The sequence below is a fragment of the Carcharhinus amblyrhynchos genome, chromosome 22 (assembly GCF_965287045.1).
Source record: "Carcharhinus amblyrhynchos chromosome 22, sCarAmb.v2.hapA, whole genome shotgun sequence".
NCBI classification, from domain to species: domain Eukaryota; kingdom Metazoa; phylum Chordata; class Chondrichthyes; order Carcharhiniformes; family Carcharhinidae; genus Carcharhinus; species Carcharhinus amblyrhynchos.
The window spans coordinates 47,171,220-47,196,464 of NC_137345.1; the positions used below are offsets into that span (position 1 = coordinate 47,171,220).

The following is a 25,245-nucleotide window of genomic DNA, read 5'->3' on the forward strand; positions in this document are numbered from 1 at the left end:
ACAAGTTTCAGCTATTATGTGAACTGAGAGGTGGGCCTAAGGGGGGATTTGTTCTGGACGCTGTGTGTAGCAACATTGCAAATGTGTTTGTAAGGAACATCCTTGTGAAAGCATTGAGAGTCAGCATTGCCGCTCCTCCCCGTCAACCAGTAGACTTCATCGAAGATTTGGACTTCCCACCAACTTGTATCATGGAGTCCCTGCAGTGTAGAAGAAGGTCATTTGGCCCATCGAGTCTGCACTGACCACAATCCCACCCAGCCCCTATCCCCATAGCCCCACCCTGCTAATCCCCCTGACATGAAGTGGCAATTTAGCATGGCCAATCTACCTAACCTGCACATCTTTGGAGCGTGGGAGGAAACTGGAGCAACTGGAGGAAACCCACGCAGGCACAGGGAGAATGTGCAGACTCCGCACAGACAGTGACCTGAGGCTGGAATCGAACCTGGGTCCCTGGCGCTGTGAGGCAGCAGTGCTAACCACTGTGCCACCGGGCCATCCCAAACTCCTGGCAGACATTTCCAGCTAAGGCCATTTTGAAATGTTTCAGCTTGCACGGGTACACATGAACAAAAAATGTCTAGCCGTGATCTGGGATCTGATTTATATGATGGAGTGGATACTGTGGAAATTAAATTGAGTGAGGTAGCCTCTGATTTTTAGGCCCTTTGCCACCTCAACAACCTACACTTACATAGCACCTTTAACACGGTAAATGTGATTCACAGGAGCCTTGTATCAGAACTCTGGCATATCCAGGTTTAATCCAGTGTGTTCAGCCCTGTGTGAGCAACCCCTTTGGGTTAATTAGCACATTTTAATCACTCAACGAAAGTGAATTTAACTCTGATTTTTGATTCTCCTGTGCGATTGATGGATTTCTCTGAATTCTGGAACTCGCTATGGAAGGTGAGTGAAAGAGTTATCGATCTCTGAGAATATGGCATTCCTTGCTCAGCACTCACAGCTTCCCTCCCAATGGGAGAGGGTTTGTTCACAATACCCCTCCTGGGAGTTGACTTCCTACACGTGAGAGGTTTCTTTCACAGGGCGGATTGCTCTATCAGATCAGTCTGGGTGTCGCTGCTTTAATTTGGACCTCAGATGAAGAGAAAGAGGAGTAAGAACGATATAGATTGGTGGTCACAGCTGTACAGGAGAGAGAGGGGAAGCTAAAAGGGCAGCAGCAAGGCAGCAGAGAGGGGATTGGCAGATAGGAGGAGCAGTGATGGGAGGAGAGGCAGAGAGCAGAGGAAGAGGGGAAGGGCCGAGAGCGGAGGGGAGGAGGGGCAGAGAGCAGAGGGGCAGAGGGCAGGGGCAGAGAGAGCAGAGGAACAGCGAGGGGAGGGGCAGAGTGGGGAGGGGCAGAGCAGGGAAGGGTAGAGAGCAGAGGGGCAAAGAGGGCAGGGGCAGAGAGTGGAAGGACAGCAAAGGGAGGGACAGGGAGGGGATGGACGGTGACATAGGGGATGGTGAGTGAAGGGACGTTGCGGGGAGGGACGATGAGGGGAAGAACAGTGAGGGGAGGGGCAGAGAGGGGAGGGGCAGAGAATGGAAGGATAGTGAGGGGAGGTGATGAGTGGGCAGAGATTTAAATGTGGGTCTCACCTGCTGGTTGGATAGCCAGCAAGAGCCCCACATTGCCTCTTTATTGGGAAGGTCCATCACATGAATTGCCATCAGGCAGTTAACTGGGCAGACTTAGTCCTTCCCTGGGATCAAGGACCTGGGGATAGACAGCTGAGAGCTGTCAGCCAATCAGTGGCTGGTAACTGGGCCTCGCTTGACCCTGCCACCATGGGTAGCTGCTGCCAGAACCACGTTCACCCAAGGCCCCAGGAGGTGGTGGCCTTCCGTCATTATCGCTAGATGCCAGAAACTCGGCTAATGTTCTGGGGATCAAGATTCGAATCCCGCCACGGCAGATGGTGGAATTTGAGTTCAGTAATAAATATCTGGAATTCAGAATCTACTGATAACCATGAAACTATTGTCAGTTGTCAGAAAAACCCATCTGGTTCACTAATGTCCTTTAGGGAAGGAAATCTGCCGTCCTTACCTGGTCTGGCCTACATGTGACTCCAGAGCCACAGCAATGTGGTTGACTCTTAACTGCCCTCTGAGGGCCACTTAATAAATGTTGGCCAGCCAACAACGCCCATATCCCATGAATTAATTTAAAAAAACTCCATAGAACCCAGGAATCATTGTCTTTGACCCCCACATGCTGCATATGGGACTCTGTAGCAGATATAAATCAGCACATGCAAAGTAAGGATTTTATAAGGATTGATTATGAAGATAGGTATATTTCACTAGCTGTTAATATCAAATCAACATAACTCAGTGCCGTATGACACATATCACCTGGACAATTACAATCCTCCCATTTCCAGCTCCAGGCAGGCTAAAACTTCACTGCTCCTCCACCTCATCCTCTGTACTTGTGAGCCGCAGAGTGGCGGAAGGGTCACCTCCGGCTCTCTGCCTCTTCCTGGTTCTCTCTGCTCTCTTTTCCTGAAAGGCAGGAAAGAAATAAAGCTGTGATTGAGTGCAATGGCTTGTGTTCACCTGATGGATGGAGAACATTTGTTAAGGGTGATTATGAGAGTGAGGCATGATGTTGCGTAAAGATGAGGGTGTGTGTCAATGACGGACGGATAGATGAGGATGTGATGAAGTGCACAGTTGGGGAAGGATGGCAGTCGTTGCAAGCAAGTGGATGTGAAAAGTGATGAGATGGAAAAGGTTTGGGAAGACAGTGTGAGGGAATGGAGTGAAACAAGATGTCTGTGAATTTGCTTTTGAAAATATTACTCTGCTTTTCAAGAAAGGAGAGAGAGAGAGAAGACAGTGAACTACAAACCGTTAAGTTAACATCACATGTTGGGAAAGTGCTGGAAGGTAATATTCAGGAAGCCTTAATAGTGCAGTTAATAAAGCAGAGCATGATTAGAACAACTTCACATTGTTTTTCTGAATGTAAATCCTTTTTAATCAACTTACTAGAGTTTTATCTGAGAACGTAACTGGTAAGGTAGATAAGAGAAACCAGTAGATGTAGTATGCCTGAATTTCCAAAGACATTTGATAAAATGCTAGACAAAATGTTAGTAGACAAGGTAAGTGTGCATGAAGTTGGAGGTAATAGAAGATTGCTTAACAGATAGGAAGCAGAGACTGGATATAAACTTCAATTTGACAGCTAGTGAATGGTGGAGTAACACATTGGCTTGGATTCTGTGGATCCCCAGACATGTTTCTCAGCCCACCATTGGTCAGCGGTGGGATCTCCTTGGCCTGCCACTGTCAATGGGATTCCCCATTGAATCCAGCCCCTCCTGCTGGGGATCCCACATAGGGGGTACACCATTGGCAGTACCAGAGGATCCTTCCAGCATGAACGACCCAAAGATCTCATCCAATGGTCAGTACTGAAGCCTCAGCTTTTTGGAAACTATATTAATGACTTAGATGAACATAAGAACATAAGAACATAAGAAATAGGAGCAGGAGTAGGCCATCCAGCCCTTCGAGCCTGCCCCACCATTCAGTAAGATCATGGCTGATCTGTCGCTGCTCAGTTCCACTTTCCCGCCCTCTCCCCATAACCCTTAATCCCCTCTCCTATCAAAAACCCATCAACCCGTGTCTTAAAAATATTTAGCGAGGCAGCCTCCACCATAGTAATAGACTGAGGTTTGCTGATTGTGCAAAGGTTGGTGGAAATATAAGCTTTGGGGAGGATACAGAGAGGCTGCAAAGAGATATAAGTGAGTGGACACAAGGGCTTCTGCTGCTTAGTGTGATTGTGTGTCCTCTCTCTCTCTATCCAGGCCCCTCATGGTATTGCACACCTCTATCAACCCTGCTCTCTACCTCCCCTTCTCTAAGGAGAACCATCCCAGCTTTCCCAGTCTATCCCTGGAACTGAACTTCCTCTGGCTTCTCCCAGCTCTCAGCAGCAGGTCCAGGAATCATTGTATTAGCCTCTGCACATCTCATCCACATCCTGCGCCTTTCTCCTCTTGAATTATAATGCCACAAAGTTGCATATTTGCATTGAGTGTTTAAATATTGGATAGGATTGCATCCTGTGGGTTTTCATCTTGCTCACTCTCACCTGATTGGATGGAAAACCCGGAAGCAAAGTGATAATGAGGTGGCTGTACTAAACAGCCAGGCTCTGATTTTACCATCGCGTTGTGCTCGTTTTTGGGTGTGCAAACTTGGTAAAGGCGGGCATAAGGTGAGTGTGCCAATTCCCCCTTTACCAAGGCCCGAAAATGTCTGTGATTGGGCGATCAAATGGTTTTGCATACATTTAAATTGATTTAATGAGTGCGCACCCAACCTTAACGGCATCCCCCCCCCCCCCGCCCTCTTTACCACTGTGTTCGCCCATCTAGAATCGGTGTGAAACAGGCACACTCCACAAAAGTCCGATTCGGGTGCTCCAGTTAGTGAGGAGGTGGGTGCTGAGCATCTGAAAGCTCTTTACCTGACATCGATGGGGGCGGGGAATCCACTGCCACTCTACCTGTGATCGGGAGTGGGGGAATCCACTGCCATTCTACCTGTGATCAGTGTGTGGGGAAGGGGGGGGAGGGGCCCATGTTCAGTCTGGGTGGCAGGTGGGATGGGGGGGATAAGGGGGTCAGTTATGCTTTGGGGGGGCAGGGCAATGTCTGTGGGGGCCAGGAGGAGGCACTATCCGGCCGGGAGCCGTGTGGCAGGGGAGCAACATTCGATCATTTTTTCTGCGCGTGCGCAGTTGGAGGCACCAATCGGAGTGCAGGATTTCGGGTGCATTAAGCCCCGCCCACAGGCTTGTGCAGCACAATTTGGAATCGCTGATATTTTTTTCAGGCAGTCTGTGTATGGGGGAGCCTGAGAACGGGTCTAAAAGTCAAATCTGAAACACTCCCAGTTTCAAATCCACCCAGCACTCAGAATCAGAATGGTAAAATAAAGCCCCGAGTGACCGGCACACTTCGTACACCTCTGGGTCTCTCGCACACAGAATCTCTCCCAGATAAAATCAGAGCCTTGAGCTGAGCATTGGGCCAAGTAGAAGCTAATTAAACAAAGTCCCTTGTGAATATGTGATGGAGAGGCCGTGTCAGGCTGATCTTGTTGAATTTTTTTGAGATAACCAGTTGCTTAGTTCATAGGAAAGTGCCAATGGGTTTATCGCAATGGACTTCAACACATTTGTGATGTGAATTAGTTATAGAATAGAAGGTAAGAAGGAGAGAGTACAGACAACAAAAATGGACTTTGCCTTGTGAGACATAACTGGTGACACCCGCAGACATCCATACTGGGGCCTCAACCCTTCATGAGAACATAAGAACATAAGAAATAGGAGCAGGAGTAGGCCATCTAGCCCTTCGAGCCTGCCCCGCCATTCAATAAGATCATGGCTGATCTGTCGTGGCTCAGTTCCACATTCCCGCCCTCTCCCCATAACCCTTAATCCCCTCTCTCATCAAAAATCCATCAACCCGCGTCTTAAAAATATTTAGCGAGGCAGCCTCCACCACTTCAACGGGCAGAGAATTCCAGAGATTCACCACCCTTTGAGTGAAGAAGTTCCTCCTCAACTCTGTTCTAAACCGCCCCCCCTTTATCCTGAGGCTATGCCCTCTAGTCCTACTATCCTTTCTGAGAGGGAAGAGTCTCTCCACCTCTGTCCTATCCATCCCATTCATCATCTTATACGTCTCAATGAGATCTCCCCTCATTCTTCTAAACTCTAACGAGTACAAGCCTAATCTATTCAGCCTCTCCTCATAGCTCAACCCCCTCAACTCCGGCATCAGCCTAGTAAACCCCCTCTGCACTCCCTCCAAGGCTAAAATATCCTTGCGTAAGTACGGCGCCCAAAAACATCAATGAATTGTATGAATTAAGCAATAAAAGGTTGTACATCTAAATTTTCAGGTGATACTGAGACACAGCAGATTGACAGCAGGAAGTTACAAAGGGACATATAATCTAAGAGAAGTGGACTCTAGTGGATGGACTTCATTGTGGGGTGATCTCACTGAAACATATGACATTCTTAAAGGACCCCTGATTGAAGAGTCTAGAATTAGGGGGCTTAGTCTCAGGACAATGGGTTGGACATTGAAGACTGAATACTGGAGAAAATTCTTCACTCAGAGAGTTGTAAGTTTTGGAAATTCTGCTGTTGGCTTGGATGCTGTCCCTTGGTTTGAGGATGATGTTTGCTCAGGATTGTGAGTTTCTGTTGTGGATCTTCATGTGACTGAGCAAGCTGATTCTTGATCTTTAGATATTTGGGTGGATGGGGCAGGATATCCAGGAGGCAGTGGATCCAGAGTGCAGGATTTGCTCCCTCAGGGGGGTTTGGTGAGTACTCTCCGGACAGAGATCTCTGCACACCAAGGAACATGGGAATGATGCAGGGATGGACTTTGTTCAGAAATTTGGCCAGATTCTTAGTGAATAGTGTGGCAGCCTTGAGGGGCCTTATAGCCCACCCCTGCTCCTATTTCTTACCTTCTTAATCTAGAACCAAAGGTACATACATTCAAATTAAAGCTATGACATTTCTGTGCAAAATTGTGAAGGAATTTTCACACAAGTGGGGAGAGGAATTCTGAGTGCCAGAAGGCTGATTCAACTGAACTTTTCCAGGTAGACACCCTTAGATTTTGGTCAGTCTTTGGGTATTAGGAGATACAGAGCAACTCAAGCGGAAGTACAGGTCAACCATGAATTTATACACTGGCCCAGTTGTTAGCATTGCTGCCTCACAGCGCCAAGGACCCGGGTTCAATTCCGGCCTCGGGTCACTAGCAGTGTGGAGTTTGCACATTCTCCCTGTGTCTGTGTGGGTTTCCTCCGGGTGCTCCAGTTTCCTCCCACAATCTGAAGATGTGTGGGTTAGGTTGATTGGCCGTGCTAAATTGACCCTTGTGTCAGGATGACTAGGAGGGTAAATATGTGGGGTTACGGGGATGGAGCCTGGGTGGTATTGTGGTCAGTACAGACTCGATGGGCCGAATGGCCTCCTACTGCATGGTAGGATTCTATGATTCTATAAATTGAAAAGTATAATCTCCTCGACAGGTTAATTGGCAGCTGCTGTTCCTATTCAGCTTCAAAACAACAGTGACTGCATTTCAGAAATAACTCATTGGCCATAACTTGCTTGGGGTAATGTCCTGAGACTGCAATTGGTGCTGCGTGCGTGTAAATTCTTTTATATCACATTTTGAACATGTGTTGCTTCCATTTGACTGTTATAAATAGAACGTTATTTTTTGCTCATATTCTTGTTGCCTGCTTAAAAAACATAGGTTTTTCTTCAATCAAAATGTCTGCAAAGAATACCAGGCAACTAGATCGCACTAACCTGCCTCTCTGGAGTCTCTGTGACACAATCAAGATGGTCCAAAAATACTCTGGGTTCCCAGACTGAACAGGGTCAGTTCCGCAGCTGAAGAACGATCAGTGCAGAAAAATAACAGTCCTTTGATTAGAGAAATATTCGGATTACATAAGCATTGAATTAAGGGTTGTGAAATTGCCTAAACATTCCCCTGAAATGTTGACAATGTGCTTGACCAGAACTGGGAGCAGACAACAAGAAATTTATGGCAGTGTTTTTCGCCAACGCATTCGGAATATTTGCTCGTGAAAGTTATGAACATTTCCCTCGAGAGCGTCTTTACGCTTTTGTACATTTCAAGCATGATCGTAGTAACAGCCCCACACAGCCGGAGTTGTCACTATGGGAACTGTATCAATTAAGGATAAGCAAGTCTGATGTGAAGGGCAGACTTGAGGGGCAACTATAGCCTCACAACCGAGATTTGCATTTCCACCCCAATTCTCTTGCCTCTTCTCCTGGAGAATTAATTCATGGCATGTACCTTCAAGGATACCAATTCCTTTAGAAATATTAACCAAAGGGCGGGGGTGTGGGGGGTGGGGGTGTTGTGGTACAGTGGTCAGCACTGCTGACTCCTAGTGCCAGGGGCCCGGGTTCAGTTCCAGCCTTGGGTGACTGTCTGTGTGGAGTTTACACATTCCCCCTCCCGTATCTGCATGGGTTCCCTTCAGGTTCCTCCCACAGTCTGAAGGTGTGTGGGTTAGGTGGATTGGCCATGCCAAATTGCCCCACAGTGTCAGGGAGATTAGCAGAGCAAATATTTGGGGATAGGACCTGGGTGGGATTGTTGTCAGTGAAGGCTCGATGGGTGAAACGACTCCCTTCTGAACTGTGGGGGTTTATGATTCTATGCTCTGATTCTAAGTGGCCACTATTCAGGCATCAGCCTGGTAGGTAAGTGCTGTCGATTTGCTGTCACCTGGAGGTTGATTTTTTAAACAATGCGCATTAAGCATAAAGAAACAGCAGAAGTGGCTGATCACACTGTTTTTCTGAACTTTCTGTTGATCATCTGTTGAAGTAATAGCAGGAGACTGGGAACAACAGTCCTTGAAAAGCCCAAATGTGCACCTTCTGGTAATAATGGTGATCTGGAGATGCTAATTTGGCTTAATTGGTAGGTGTCTCCTGAGTTTCTTTGGTGGAATGATATGGTGACTCAGCTCCCTGGGCTCTGGGCCAATTCCACTGCCCACCCCTGCCTATCAGTGGACCATTCGACCACATCCCCAGAGGTCAGTGTTCACTAACATCTTGAATAGATTCACTGTTTAGGTAAAACCACCATTGTCACGTTCTTCCTTAAAGAGACCAACCTTGGACTGTTTGTCTCTTCCAACTACTAAACCTAACCATTGCTGTGAATCCAGGATCTGTAAATGTGCCATTGTCTCCCATTTGTGTGCTCAGCTTTTCCATAACTCACTGACTTCTTTCAATTCTGTTTCCACCCTAACCACAGAACTGAGATCATCCTGGTTAAAGTCACTAATTATATCCTCTCTAACTGCAACAAAAGACACTTTATTCTGTCTTGTCCTCAATACCCTGTATGACAACACCAAACATGACTTCTCCTGATGTCTTCCTTTTGTGATTTACGCCCATGGAATTGTTCGCATGTTTCCGCTCTTCCCAATCCCATCACTCCTGATGGCTTCTCCTCCATATCCTGCAAGGCCTCCTGTTCACTTCTCTAAAGATCAATCCTTTAGCACCTTCCTTCTCATTCTCCACATGTTATCCCTGGAATGTTATTCACAGACATGTGGTCAGTGTCCACGTGTATACAGACAACTCAATCGACTATCAATTTTGATCCAATGCCCATCCTGTGCTTAACTGATGTTAAGGGTGGTATTTTACCATTTTTAGTCTGGGTGGGGAACTGGGAGAGTTCCAGGTCAGTATTTTTGGGCATGCTTTAGCACCCACCCCCACCCCATATACACAAATTCTGAGTGAGCTTGTTGCTTGCTGCAGAAGCCTCTGGGTGGGGCTAAACCTGCCCAAAAGCTGCAGAGGGAGCTAGTGCGCACGTGCAGGCCTCTGATACTGGCTCATGCGCGTTAGCAGTAGCAGGGCCCTGACAGACAAAGAGAGACCTGTCACACCCCTGCTACTTCAGCTAGCCTGAAGCAGCTCCCCACCCCTGCAATCCTGGGGGCCCGCAGTTATAGATGCAGCCCATGCTGAGCCCCACTGCCACCCAGACCTTCCTACCCACTAATCACAGCCCCGCTGTCCTCCCATCACCTATTGCTGTAGAATGGCAGTGGACCCGTCTCCCCTTAGCTCCACTCCCACTGGCTCCTGCCCCATTAGCCCCTCCCCACTGGCCCCTTTCCCCACTGGCTCCTCCCCTGGCACTGCCCAGTAGGCATTGCCCAGGTGCCAGGGTGGCACTGCCAGTCTGGTACTGCTCAAGGGGCACCCCCTTGTCCTTGGCCTCCTCAGCGGACCCCAATGGCCTCCTGTTCCATAGGCGAGGCCAAGTCCATTGCTCCCTGTTGATGGGGGGACGTGTCTACTCCTTGCCGGTGAGAACCTTTCCTGGTGAGGTCATAAAGGGGGTGGGGCACGGACAATTGAGTGCCAGACTTGCTAATGGCATTGAAATTCTTATTTAAATAAATTTCAATAATTTCCGGTGAGAGGTTGACCATACCAGGAATCCTATTGTTGTAAAATAATGCCAGTTGTGAAAACCAGCGCCAATCACGCTAATCACTTCACGCCCCACTTTACGACCATGTCACACCCAAAAATGGGAGCAATGTGATAGTAAAATCCCGGCCTAAAGTTAGAGTGTAATCAGTGACAACTTTGTATTGGATGCAATGTGACCAATGGGAACAAGACGTAAGGGTCAGCTGACCCAGTAAACCAATTACACAGTGATGTAATAGTCAGCTGATTCACTATAAATAAATAACTATGTAGAACTGTGGAGAGTTTGGAGTGGCCCAGGGCGAGGTCCTAAGCTTGGAGTAATGATGTTTCTTTATCAAACCCTTCCTTAGATTTATAAGTTGGAGTAAGTTTTGTTGTATTTTCATTAACTGCATTTTGAAGAATTCCTTCTAAACAAATACCTAAGACATAAATAAGCCACAATTTGTTACAACAGAACATTGGGAGTATCAAACCTATCATTTACCACTCTCAACTTCAACAATTTTGACCCAGAGTTGAACCTCAAACTCCATACCGTATTTAATAATTGCTTCCACCTTCGCAACATTGCTTACTTCCATCCAACGGTTCTCCTACTACGGCCTACTACTCCTTTATGTCTTGAAGACACCTTTACACTTAACCATTCCAGTGCCCTCCTTGCATGACTCCCGCCTAAATGAGCTTCTAACTGTGTAAAGCTCTGCTGCCTGTATCTCATACTACTGTAATCTCTACTGTAACCTTTGTCCTCATGGACCTACTTTGGCTTCTGTCTCTGCCCTTTGTATCCTTTCCTCCCACCAGCTCCGAGGCAGCATTCTCAGTCACATCCATGTTACCCATTGAAACTCACTTCTCAAACCCCTTCTCTACCTCCCACTCCTCACCTTTAAAAACCTTCTCACAACATACCTGTTCAACAAACCTCTAGCTGCTCCTCCCAGTCCTTCCAGAAAGGCTCCTTTTCTGTTTGATGCAATGAGTTGGGGTGTTTTCCTAAATTAAAGTTATTAGAAACAGACAGTTTTTATTGTTTGACTGATTTGAGATCCACGTCAGCGCTAGCTTGAAGGAAGTCTTGTGGCTCAATAGGTAGTACCCCTTCCTCGACTGGATGCTCTGGATTCACGTCTCACTCTGTGATGTCTAACTATGTTAGGGGCTGTGGATTTGACACAAAAGTAGAAGGTATGTGCCGGAACTCTACCTCCTCACCCGCCACAGAGTTGGAGTAGACAAGGGTTCGACAACAGAAATCTCTGTTGACCCCAGACCGGTCTCGCTTGAGTGAGGCTGTAAAATCTCACCCATTGTTTGCACACATAGAATGGAACTTCCCTGCCCTGCCCACCAAAGAAATTGTAGTGGGCGGAACACGGATCGTGCAAAGGTTCGTTGACCTCAGGTGGGATTTTCCGACTTTGAGGTGGGCGCATCCGGAAAATCCCGTCAGTAGATTCAAACTAACACACGTCAGGTTTTATTGAAAGAGATGCTCTTTACACTGCACAGAGTATTAACTGAAAGTAAAACAGCAGCCTGTGGCAACACCCTAATGACATCACCATCAAATCATGCAATCAGCTCTAAAAGCAATCTGCAACTCTTTTAAATATATAACATGCTCCAAGACGTGCTGGCTACAGCAGTAGCATTCATGATATGGGTTCATCAGTTGTCTATCAACCTGCTGATGATTTCAATATATTCCCACTATTCTTCAAAGGGGAAAAGAGCATGTGTGAAGTTGTGAAATGTACAATCTGGACTGATACTCTTATACACTACTGTGGGAGTGCTGCATTGTCAGAGGTCAAGCAATATGGATGGAGTGTCAATCTGAACCTCCTTGTCTACCTGTTCAGGTGCACATTAACAGGCAGGGCCTCCGGGAAGATGGTGCTGAAGAGCCCTTTCATCGTTGAGGCCAAATGTAATATCTCCACTTCTCCTGTAGCTGAAAGCAGACCGTGTTAGAGAGAGCAACAAGTCTCCAATTTTAGCATCTGTTTACCATGTTTAAAAAGAGATTGGATGAAGTTCTCCCATCTGGCAGGGGTGGCAACATAGAATGTTTCCTGCTGTGAAGGTTGGCGGGAATCCCATATCCTCTGTCTCTAACCTCATTAATTATCTACCTCGGAGTTTTGCACCATACCCTGCGATGGGGCAAACCTGAGCCCTGACATCATATCCTGGTGCCACATTGAAAGGGTGCCCAACATTACTGACCCACCATTGAAGAAAGTAAATAGATCTCCAGCAACACTCAGAGACTGGAAGAGGACCCACTCCAGGACACTGAATCTGGAATGTCTGCCTGTAAATGCTCTCTCTCCCAACCCACTCCACCCACTGCTGTGGTTCCCCTGGGTTCAAGCCTCCATCCTGAACTCAGGAGGCAGCCCTGGCACTGATCAGGTGAGTCCTGCCTTCTACACGGTACGTTACTCCAGATGTGTCCTGAACTGATGCATTTTCCTGCCGGCGTCCTGGAGAATTAGGACTGGAGGTAAGAATCTGATCGAGCCTTATTCTACACCCCATTGGCAGGATGCAAATCGGTTTCACAACAGCCTCCACCAGATCACTTGATCATAAGATCCCTACAATGCTCACTGAGGAATATTGAGGCCACAGCAGGCAAGCATGACAGTTTTCCTTCCTTGAAGTACAGTTGTGAACCAGTGGGGCTTAATGGCATGGTGGCAACTTCTGTCCATTTTACTGATAGCCATCATTTTATGCCAAGATTTTGTCGCCTTCCTATTCAAATTCTCAGAAGGTCAGCGTGGAATTTGAACTTGTGCGCTCTGAGTGTTTACCTCCCTTTTATTTGAGATTATTCCAACAGGATAATGGTGAAAAGCAAAGCTATGTTTTAGTAATTTTTTTGAGAGGCTCCAAACTCTTTGTGGATTTTATAAACTTTTCACCGCGGTGACAGGCTCGTTGCCCCAGTGTAAATTCCGTCTATTTGTTTTCACAGCAACAACAAAGGCATTAGTAAGTCATCTCTTTCTGCAAAAATAAATCATGACTGAACCCTCCAGGGAGGTTCAAAGTCGTGGATTTAAAGAGAATCGTGGGACAACCTTGCTGGAAGTGGAGAGAATTATCATAGCAGCAGTGTGTACTCCGGGAAAGGGGTGCGTGAATCTGATATCTTCTTTCTGGAAGAGCTTCAGGAAGAAGCAGCTTCAGTGATATCTGTCACGAACAGGCAGATGGGGAGTATAAACATTAACATAGACTGCTGGGCCAAATACATCTGTTTCTATGCTGTAAACCTCTCCGTAACTCTCTATATCCTGGATCAGCCCAGGGTTTCAGAGGAATGGGGCATTTGCTTCTTGGGCTGGAGTTTTATACGGGGATGGTTCACACCCACCTCCCCCCCCACCACCTCCCCGGCTCTCCCCCACCCCCCCCACACCCTGTTGATGAAAGACTGGGAGCAAGCCCACCTCCCATAGGCCAGATCGTCCTGCCACGATTAAACAGCCATTAGGCTCAGGGCAGGATGTCCACTCTCACCCAGGAAGAGCTCCTGGGGTAGAGGTCACTGCTGGGTTTGCAGATAGGCCCCATGGAAGAGAAGCCATGTTGCTGGGTGCTTGGGTAAATCTCAGGTTTCAACAGAGCCAGTCTGGCCGCACCCCCCCCGTGAGTCAGTAAGGTGGGAGGGTCGAGTTTGTCAGTGTATGGGGTGGAGAAACATCTACCTTTCGAGGGGTATGGGGGGTCTTCACAGGGCACAGGGTGCTCGGGCAGGAGAGAACAACTTCAACCCACCAAAGTGCCCTTTACCATTGGCAACAGGAGGAGGGCCTTTACTGGCCATCAACCAGCCCAAAACAAAGTGAGTTTGTGTGAGTATGTGTTGTGTGAGTCCATGTGTGTGTGTGTGTGTGTGTGCGCGTGCGTGTGTGTGTGTGGCTGTGTGTGTGTGGTATGTGTGTGCATGTGTGTGGTATATGTGTATGCATGTATGTGTGTGCGCGCATGGAGTATGTGTGTCTGTGCGTGGTGTGTGTGTGTGCTGTATGCGCCTGTGTGCGTGTGTGTATGTGCATGTATATGTGCACATGTCTTTGTGCATGCGTGTGTGTGTGTGCATGTGTGTGTATGTGCGTGTATGCGCCTGTGTGTACGTGTGTGTGTGTGTGTGTGTTTGTGTGTGTGTGTGTGTGTGTGTGTGGATGTGTGTGTTTGTGTGTGTGTGTTTGTGTGTGTGTGAGTGTGTGTGTGTGTTTGTGTTTGTGTGTGTGTGTGTGTGTGTGTTTGTGTTTGTGTGTGTGTGTGTGTGTGTTTGTGTTTGTGTGTGGATGTGTGTGTGTGTGTGTTTGTGTGTGTTTGTGTTTGTGTGTGTGTGAGTGTGTGTGTGTGTGTGTGTTTGTGTGTGTGTTTGTGTGTGTGTGTGTGTGTGTGTGTGTTTGTGTGTGTGGATGTGTGTGTGTGTGTGTGTGTGGATGTGTGTGTTTGTGTGTGTGTGTTTGTGTGTGTGTGAGTGTGTGTGTGTGTTTGTGTTTGTGTGTGTGTGTGTGTGTGTTTGTGTTTGTGTGTGGATGTGTGTGTGTGTGTGTTTGTGTGTGTTTGTGTTTGTGTGTGTGTGAGTGTGTGTGTGTGTGTGTGTTTGTGTGTGTGTTTGTGTGTGTGTGTGTGTGTGTGTTTGTGTGTGTGTTTGTGTGTGTGTGTGTGTGTGTGTTTGTGTGTGTGGATGTGTGTGTGTGTGTGTGTGTGGATGTGTGTGTTTGTGTGTGTGTGTGTTTGTGTGTGTGTTTGTGTGTGTGTGTGTTTGTGTGTGTGTTTGTGTGTGTGTGTGTGTGTGTGTTTGTGTGTGTGGATGTGTGTGTGTGTGTGTGTGTGTGGATGTGTGTGTTTGTGTGTGTGTGTGTTTGTGTGTGGATGTGTGTGTGTGTGTGTTTGTGTGTGTTTGTGTTTGTGTGTGTGTGAGTGTGTGTGTGTGTGTGTGTTTGTGTGTGTGTTTGTGTGTGTGTGTGTGTGTGTGTGTTTGTGTGTGTGGATGTGTGTGTGTGTGTGTGTGTGGATGTGTGTGTTTGTGTGTGTGTGTGTTTGTGTGTGGATGTGTGTGTGCGTGTATGAGTGTGTGTGTGTGTGTGTGTGTGTGTGTGTGGGGTTGGGGGTGAGGGTGGGGAAATGGATGCTGCAACATTCACCCTTGATTTCAATCGGGCTGGATCTAGATATGATGTTTGTGTGCGGAACCCACCAACCAGAGCTGTAGATTATTGGGAACAGATTACCTCTTGTCTGTCTCTGCCGGGAATGTGGTGCAGAAGGAAGATCAGAAATGTCAACAAAAAGTATGTGTGGATTGTGTGGTGTCTGTTCTACATTGTACATATTTGTTTTTGTGTATGTGTGTACGTGTAATGTGTTGGGTGTGTGTACTGTCTGTGTGCACTGTGTATATTGGATGTTTGCAATATATCCTGGCTAGAATTCTCCAGTCTTGCATACCCTGCTACCGCTGCCAGCGAGAATGGAGAATTTGGCATTCAGCCAAATCTCCATTCACTGCAGCGGGACTGGAGAATCCCAGCTGCAAGCGAGGTTGCAGATTTCCGGTCCTTCTTTCTGCTTGTGTATTGTTTGTATCTGTATTGTAGGTTTTCTGTATATTTTGTGATGACGGTTGTGCATTTAATATATGTTATATGGACAGGTGAAGTGGTAGCAGGAGTTATAGAGGAATACAGTTTATCTTGGGTAATGATACAGCTGGGTCACAGGGAGTGTTGCCTACTGTGGTCGAAAAGCCAGTGAAAAATCAAATGACTAAGGTGTTCACGAAGCGTATCCTGGGATATTTCCTGACTGTGTGTTAACAAGACCATAAAGCCTTAACAGGAGGAAGATAAAACAAGGCGTGAGGGTAAAGAGACTGAGGTTCAGTTATTAGAAGCAATCTTTGACCAGTTGATTGATGAAGAACAAGAACAGGTGGAAAATGAAGTGTGTATCTTTAGTTCAGGAAAATTGGCAGAATTACGATAGAGAGATGCACAGATAAAGTAGTTGTTTCAGAAAGCATGCATAGAAGAAGAATCTGAGTGTATACTTGAGTGTTATTACATTAGAAATAATGTAGGAAGTGGAAACTGTTACATATTCAGGCGGATAAAAAATGGGTTGAAGTTCATCAAGTTGTATTATCTGTCGGCTATAACAAGGAATTTTCAGTTGTCCTTGAGATTGCAGTAGGAGATCATTTAAGGCAGAAATACTAAAACATTTTTTATTGGCGTGGGCTGCATTAGGGTGTGATTGAAACTTGCCGGTCATGTCCTGCATGTCAAGTATTGGAAAAACCTCAAGCAGTAACCAAACCTTAATACCCATTGCAACATTTGAGGAACCTTTTATTTGGGTCCGAATTGATTGTGTGGGATCCCTGTCTAAACTGAAAAGTGAGAATCAGTATTCATTGACCATAATGGATGTGTTTACTAGATTTCCAGAGGCCATTCAATGATATAATATTACAGCTAAGAGGTTGGAGAGAAGTTACTTCAATTTTTTACCAGCTATGAACTGTCCATAGAAATCCAATTAGATCAGGGATCCAATTTAATGTCAAAGTTACTCAGGGAAGTTATGGATATCTTAGAAGTAAAGCAATTTAAGTCAGCTGTGTATCGTCCAGAATTGCAGGGAGCATTAGTACAGTTGTATTAAACTTTAAAGAGGACCTATAGTCTGGAGGATTGCACAATGCAGTAGTTAGCACGGCTGCCTCACAGCACCGGAGACCCAGGTTCAATTCCTAACTTGGGGTCACTGTCTGTGTGAACTTTGCACAAACTCCCCACGTCTGCATGGGTTTCTTCCGGGTGCTCCGGTTTTCTCCCACACTCCAAAGATGTGCGAGATGGGTGGATTGGCCGTGCCAAATTGCCCCTTAGTGTCAGGGGGATTAGTCGGTAAAATACTTAGGATTATGGGGATAGGGCCTGGGTAGGAATGTTGTTAGTGCAGCCTGAATAGGCTGAATAGCCTCCTCCTGCACTGTAAGGATTCTATGATTAGGTTAATGACAGGGTGTTGGGAAGAGTTACAGAACAAAGCGATCTAGGATACAGGTTCATAGCTCCTTGAAAGTGGAATCATAGGTGGACAGGGTGATGAAGAAGGCATTCGGCATGCTTAGTTTCATTGATCAGAACATTGAATATAGGAGTTGGGATAGACATTGGTAAGGCCACACTTGGAGTATTGTGTACAGTTCTGGTCATCCTATTATAGAAAGGATATTATTAAACTAGAAAGAGTGCAGAAGAGATTTACTAGGATGCTACCGGGACTTGATGGTTTGAGTTACAAGGAAAGGCTGGATAGACTGGGACTTTTTCTCTGGCGTTTAGAAGACTGAAGAGTGATCTGATAGAGGTCTATAAAATAATGAGGGGCACAGATCAACTAGATAGTCAATACCTTTTCCCAAAGATAGGGGAGTCTAAAATTAGGGGGCATAGATTTAAGGTGAGAGGGTAGAGATACAAAAGTGTCCAGAGGGGTAATTTTCTTCACACAGAGGGTGGTGAGTGTCTGGAACAAGCTGCCAGAGGTAGTAGTAGAGGCGGGTACAATTTTGTCTTTTAAAAAGCATTTTGACAGTTACATGGGTATGATGGGTATAGAGGGATATGGGCCAAATGTGGGCATTTGCGGTTAGCATAGGGGTTTAAAAAAAGGGCGGCATGGACAAGTTGGGCCGAAGGGCCTGTTTCCATGCTGTAAACCTCTGTGACTCTATAAAGAAATTCCATTTGTACTTTTTGCAGTGAAGGGTCCACCTAATGAATCAACTAGATTCAGTCCATTAAGAAGGTGGGACAAGCAAATTTCATAACCAAACTTTTCTTACTGAAAGAATACTGGCAAGGAAGGAAGTTTCAGCTTTTGTGAAGCCAAATGCCCTGTATCAGTTTGAAGACATGTCATTTGGAGTGAAGAATGCACCAGCAACATTCCAAAGACTAATGAGCAAAGTTAATTCTGGACTAAATAATTGTGCAGTGTACATCGACAACCTGGTAGCTTGTAGTCAGGCGTGGAAGGAGCGTTTGGAACATTTAAAGGAATTGCTTATTTGACTACAAGAGGTGGTAAGCTTGGCTAACAGTGAATTCGCAAAAACTCAAGTCATGTTTTTCGGCAATACAATTAGATGTGGGCAGATGCCCTCATAACAGAAGTTATTTGGGAATTCCCAAGACTGTCAATGAGAAGAGAAGTGCTGAGGTTCCTGGGCATGGGTCGTTTCTCTTAGAAATTTGTGCCTAATTTTAGCAGTGTGCTAGGCCCATGGACGGAACTGCTGAAAAAGCACAGGAAATGTCAGTGGATATCTGAATGCGCTGCCTGGGAGGGTGATAGAGACGGGTTACCTCAGTTCCTTTAAGAAGTACCTGGATGAGCACTTGATATAACATTCAAGGTTATGGACCAAGTGCTGGTCAACAGGATGAGGTGGGAGGTCAGGTGCTTCTCACATGTTGGTGTAGACTTGATGGACTGAAGAGCTTCTTCTGCACTGTATGATTCTACGATTCTTTGGGTGTAATACCATGTCCTTCGATAGTGCCATACCGCAGGGAATTCAAGTTGACACAGCAATGATGGGCCATGGGTTTGGAAGGTGTTGTTGGAGGAACCTTGGTGAGTTATTGTGGTGCATCTTGCTACTGTGCACAGACTGTGGAGGGTGTAATGCACGGACAGCAGTTTAGATGTCCATCTGCAAACTTTTCCAATATATCCAATGGAATGTGAAGTTGATGTTTCTACAGTCACTCAGACTCCCAGAGTGATTGTTAACATACCACCACTGTTTATAATGCAGCTGCAATGTGTCTTGGGATGTTTTATTACATTGAAGGTGCTATCTAAGCACAAGTTGTTGTTGTTGATGTGTTGAGTATGTAGTGTATGAGTGTTAGCTGAGAGCCAACCAAACAATACATTAACTGACCTCCGCTTCTTTCGTATCGTATCTCACAAATCTGCTAATGGGAGATCCACTGGTTTCTATCTAAAGTTTAATTGGTCATCTGGTGTGTAACTAAACCATCTAAATCAGAAAATTCTAGGTTCAAGTGTTGAATTAACCAAACTCAGCCACAGCAGAGGAAGCTGTGATATCAATAGCTTCGGGATTGTTATTCAATGACCTTTGTTTAAAATATGTGTTTTTAAATGTTGGATGAAGACGTGATGAAAATCAGTAACTTTGTTCCCCAAAATAATGCAGCCTGCCAATATTCATTGTCTAGGTTCACACAAGTACAATGTCACACACAGCAACATCACACACACACACACACACACACACACACACACACACACACACACAGAAACATCACACACACACACACATTCACACAAACTCAGACACTCACACACCCACACACTCACTCACACACACACACACACACACACACACACACACACACACACACACACACACACACACACACACACACACACACACACACACACACACACAATGTCCCCAAAAGGGGCAGGAGAATTGAGAGTGGCAAATAGTCCTGAGACTCCATAGAACCGTAGCAAAGTTACAGCACCAAAGGAGGCCATTTCGCCCATCTTGTCCATGCCAGCCCAAGGACACCCAGGTGCCCTTTCTAATCCCACATTGAACCTGGTCCATAGCCCTGTTGATAAGTGTATCGCTTAAGATGCAGATTCAGAACTTTTTAAAAAGTTTAGGGTCTCTGCCTTCACCACCAACTTGACCAACAGAGCTGTGGAGATGCCAGTTAGGAGATTGCAAACCCAGAGAATATGGTGGGGGGAACATGTAATGTGACATGAGGCTGTCTTTGTCTATGTCTGCTGATGAAGGGGCAGTGCTCCGAAAGCTCGTGATTCCAAATAAATCAGTTGGACTTTAACCTGGTGTTGTGAGACTTCTTATTTGACCAACAAAGGCAGACAAATTTAAGAACAGAAGAAATTGGAGGAGGAGCAGATTATACAGTCCCTCGAGCTACTGCCCCATTCAGTAAGACCATGACTGACTTTTAACTCTATCACCCAGCCTGTCACCGTATCCCTTAATCCCCAATCAGTATCTGAAATGCCGAGTGACAGCTCTGGCCTTCAGTCTCAAACAAACAAGCAGTGAATAACAACTTGTCCATTTTAACCAGCGGAGTGCAAAGTGACCAGCAATCTTGTTCAAAGTTAAATCTTCAACTACTTGAAACTTCCTCCCAACTATTTTCGACATAGTAGGAACATTCTAATGTTTCTGTAAGTTGGACGGAGTCCTGAATGCTGGCTGGCTGCAGTGTCATAAATATGACTTGACAGAGATCTGCTTCAAAGATCGTTCTTACAGAACCAGTGTATATTTTGCCAAAATAAACAGAGCACACAGGAAAATATCATTAAACATGCTTCGAAGTGAGTGCCTAAAGCCTGCAAAGCTGGCCAAGACCTTCTCCTGCGTACAATACACAGTGCACACAGGAGCAGCAACTGCTTTTCGACATGTCTCTGAAAATGTGGGTGATATATGCCTCCCCCAGTCACTGAGTTACCAGGTTAGTGAAGCCATTTCGGGAACTGTACTAACTGACTGTGGTTATGGAACTGCGCTGAGATAGCTGCTTAATGAGGAACAGGAGGGTATTCATGTTCATCTCACTGTTGCAGAGGATGGGGGGGGGGACGGCATTAGAATGAAATTCTTTCCGCTGGCTTCTTCCTGGCTTTTCGTAGGCCAGTGTCAGAAGCTCCAAAAAACATGAAGCCTGTGTGACACCACCCCCCCACCCCCCCACCCCACCTCCCTCCCATTCAATATTACCAATCTGATGGAGTGCAAGGACAGAACGTGGCTTAGCTTGTTTTGGAAAATAAGTTGTATTAAGAAAAAGGATTTGCACTTGGACTCAATCAACTGTAACAGTGATTGCCAAAGTAGCTCATTAGTTGCTAAGTGCTTTGGGATGTGTGGAGTGCAAGGGGATTTTCTCAGTAACTTCATTGCAGTGTGAATGTAAGCCCACTTGCGACTAATAAATAAACTTTTTACTTATGTCCTGAGGTTGTGAACGGTGCTATATAAATGCAAGACATTCTTTCGTTTCCGAGGGTTAAGCTCCTTTCAGCTCCGTGTCCTCCTGTCGGCACTGACTCACTTCAATCGGTTCAGTAGCGGGAGAAACAATTCAAATCCAGGCTACTATTTTTTATTTTATTGTAAACCACCCGATACTAGTTATTTTTAGGTATATTAAATGGATGTAAACTTAGAACACTAGAAGTTAGCTGTTCTCATTTGCATTGCAAAGTAAAATAAAAGCTTGATGTCCATGTGTGTGGTGTTGAGCAGAATTGATGTGGAGATGCCAGCGTTGGACTGGGGTAAACACAGTAAGAAGTCTGACAACACCAGGTTTAAGCCCAACCAATTTATTTGATAGTAAACTCACAAGCTTTCGAGGTTTGCCCCTTCGTCAGGTGAATGGAGAGTTCTGGCCTCAGACAGAGCATATAACAGCACAGAAAGTTTACAGATTACTGATTAAATTGGTTGGACTTAAACCTGGTGTTGTCAGACTTCTTCCTGTGTTGAGCAGAAAGGCAGAGAGACAGAAATTTGATCATCTCAAACAAGTCCATTAAAGCTATCAGTGTCTGAACATTTTTTGAAAATAACGCAATATTTCTGTGCATTGAGGCAATGGACGAGAATGCTGAGGAGTGTGTGATTATAGAATTATAGAATAGAATCACAGAATCCTTACTGTGCAGAAGAGGCTATTTGGCCCATCGAGTCAGCACTGACTCTCTCTAACAGAGCATCTTAAACATTCCTCTCTCCCGCACTATCCTGGTAACCCCACACATTTTGCATTCCTAATCCATCTAACCAACACATGGTGGCACAGTAGTTAGCACTGCTGCCTCATAGCACCAGGGACCCGGTTTCGATTCCTGGCTTGGGTCACCATCTGTGTGGAGTCTGCATGTTCTCAGTGTCTGCGTAGGTTTCCTCCCATGATCCAAAAGGTGTGCTGGTTAGGTGCATTGACCATGCTAAATTCTCCATCAGTGTACCTGAACAGGTAACTAGGGGATTTTCACCGTAACCTTGTTGCAGTGTTAATAAAAGTCTAGGGATGCGTAGGTTAGAGGGATTAGTGGGGTATAATATTAGGGATATGAGGGTAGGGCCTGGGTGGGGTTGTGTTTGGTGCAGACTCAAAGGGCCTCTTTCTGCACTGGAGGGTTCTGTGATTCTGTGTAAGCCTGTACGTGACACTAATAAATAAACTTAAACGTCTTGGGACACTAAGAGGCAATTTACTATAGCCAGCACATCTTTGGACTGTGTCAGGAAACTGGAGCAGCCAGAGGAAACCCATGCAGACACGAGGAGAATGTGCAAACTCCACACTCAAAACCGGAATTGAACTCAGGTCCCTGGTGCTGTGAGACAGCAGTGCTAACTACTGTGCCACTGTGCTGCCCAATGATGAGATTAACCAGGCAATGACTATTTTATTATCTTACCAAGTGTCTGATGCCATACGCTAATTATGTCTTTGTTTAAACAGATATTGGGGGAAGATATGAAAATTTGAACTTTGAGTTGGCAGAGACTGTTGCAGTACAAGTTAGGTGATTAACCAACATGTTCTCAAGGGCAGATAGGGATGGGAAATACATGACCTAACCAGTGACACCCACATCTCCTGAACAAATTAAAAAAACGCTTTTCACTTTCATATTCTCACAGATAGAGATGCCACCAGCTGATGGTAAATTCTCTGCATAATTTCATAAAGCATAGCATTTAAATTTCTGCAGTGATGGTTTGACACCTGTCTTGCGTTGTCGTGAATTATATTTACAATATTCTCGAAGTGTGGAGTGGAAGAAAGACTTGCACCTACTTTTACCTGGAGAGCAGAAGTAGAGAGTGTACCCGATATTCCTCGCACAGTTTGACAGCGCTTCTAAAGTACCACAGGCACCACAAAACCATCACGATTCCCTGTGTGTAGTTGAATAGAATCAGCGCTCAGGAGCGTGCAGAGAACAGCATCGATGTAACAAAAGTAAGATCTGTCGTTCCAAAATTAAACTCAAATACTAATTCACTGTTGAAAGCTCATTATGTTGACTGGAAATAATTGGCAAAATTGATAAATGGCTGTTGTGGGAGCTTGTTTGAGCAGCTTTGGTGTGTTTTACACTTTTAATTACTTCTCTCATGTTTCTTGTAATGAGGCAGAATATAATCGGAATATAATGCGTAGGATCAACTGTGAAATGTAGCTTTTTGCTACCACTGATGTCCAGAGATGTGCGGGTTAGGTTGATTGGCCATGCTAAGAAATTGCCCCTTGGCGTCCAGGGATGCGTAGGTTAGAGGGATTGGTGGGTATGATATGTAGGGATATGGGAGGGGATTGTGTTTGGTGCAGACTCGATGGGCCGAAGGGCCTCTTTCTGCACTGTAAGGTTCTATGATTTCACTGAGTGATCTGGAATGACCACCTCGAATCTCTTCCCAAATGCAGGCTGGAATTTTACTGCCCTGCCCGTCACGGGAATCAGAGCGGGTGAGGGACGGACCGGGGGGAAGGACTGTTGACCTCTGGTGGGGTTTTGGGATGAGCCAGGCTGTAAGATCCCACCCATTGTGTTTTAATGGGAATAAAGACAGGCACGACCGCAGCCAATCAGGGCCTGATATAATGGCTGCCCAGTTCAGTCAGTAAAAAAACCGGGATGTTTTGCCTCACTGGTGATTAGACGAGAATATGAATACACAGCTCCCTTCGATCTGTTGGTGGGTGTAATGTCCATGGGTCAAGGGCGGAGAGCTGACAGTCGGGAATGAGTCACCCATTAGAAAGCCCACCCATTCTCCTTCTCGTTGACTATTGCTGTTTAAAGTATTGTTTATTATCCCGAATTAAGGCCAACACCACTTACAGTAAAAGACAAGAACAGCCCAAAGGCTGTAATAGTATTACTGGCTGCAGCCAAACCATCGTCTCACTCTTCACCCTGACCTGGGACCAGAATTTCAGGACCTTCATAATTAATCTCCTGAGGGGAATCTTTCAAAACATCCAACTGTGTGAACTTTCTCTCTCACTCCCTGAAGAAATCTAGCAAAACTTGAGGACATTGATCTAACAGTCACAGGTTACATTATTCAACCCTGGCCAGCTGTACTCACAGATGAATTTTCCATCATGGGAACCGATGCATTCCTCCGAGTATTTCTTCATTTATGTTTGTGCTTGTTGGAAATTTCCGAGCCGTTCTTAATCAAATATTTTCTCAGCACCTTTTTTAATGGGATTAATTGAAATTGCGTTAAATACACTTACAGACCTTTCGAATGTATAAAAATCTCTCACTTTGCTTGTGGGTTCTTTGATTTTTTTTTGTACTCAGCCCGATTTGAAAGGCCGCTCTATGCACAATTTGTGTAACTTCCAAATCTGGCCTTGTCAATCACCCATTCAACTCCAGTGAGTTTTCCTGACTTCTGTAGCCGTCCTGTTTGCTTCTTTCCAGAACCTCGGTCTCAAAGATGGTGGGAATTCTCGAGCCGTTCACACCGGCAGGGTTTGTCTGGTCCCGCTGCAGTGAATGGAGATTCGGCTGGGGAACCAGATTCCCCATCCTCTCTTGCTGCAATGGCAAGGTGTGAACGGCTGGAGAATTCCAGCCATGAGCTGGAAGTGTGGGAATATTGTAAGAGACCATCACTGACACAATTCTTTTTTAAAATTAATTCTGTGGTCATGGTTGCCAAGATCAATATTTATTCCCCATTTCTCATTGTCCTTCAAGAGGTGAATTGCCACGGTCCATGTGGGCAGAAGTCACATCCACTGTGCTCTCAGGGAGGGGATTCCAGGATTTAGACCCAGTGGCAGTGAAGGAAAGGTGATTTTGTTCCAAGTCAGGATGGTGTGTGTCTGGGAGGTGGTGATGTGGTTACCAGCAATGTCCTTCTAGGTCAGGTTTCTCCAACCTTTCTGCTTGGAGTGGGATGAGGGAAAGGTCACATTCGGATATTATCCTCACTCAGGGGACCGATGAGAAAATTT

General features: G+C 45.8%; 1 protein-coding gene across 3 annotated transcripts in view; it reads left to right on the top strand.

The window, feature by feature from the left end:
• LOC145357125 (tetraspanin-18B-like) overlaps positions 1 to 25,245 on the top strand; it is a 127,078-nt gene that overhangs the window by 6,377 nt on the left and 95,456 nt on the right. For 2 of the 3 annotated variants that reach the window (XM_080210280.1, XM_080210283.1), the window contains exon 1: positions 20,591 to 20,703. The exons of the other annotated variant lie outside the window; for it this stretch is intronic. The gene's annotated coding sequence lies outside the window, so the exon portion shown is untranslated. Of the gene's footprint in view, positions 1 to 20,590; positions 20,704 to 25,245 lie in introns of those variants that run through there. 3 annotated transcript variants of the gene reach the window in all.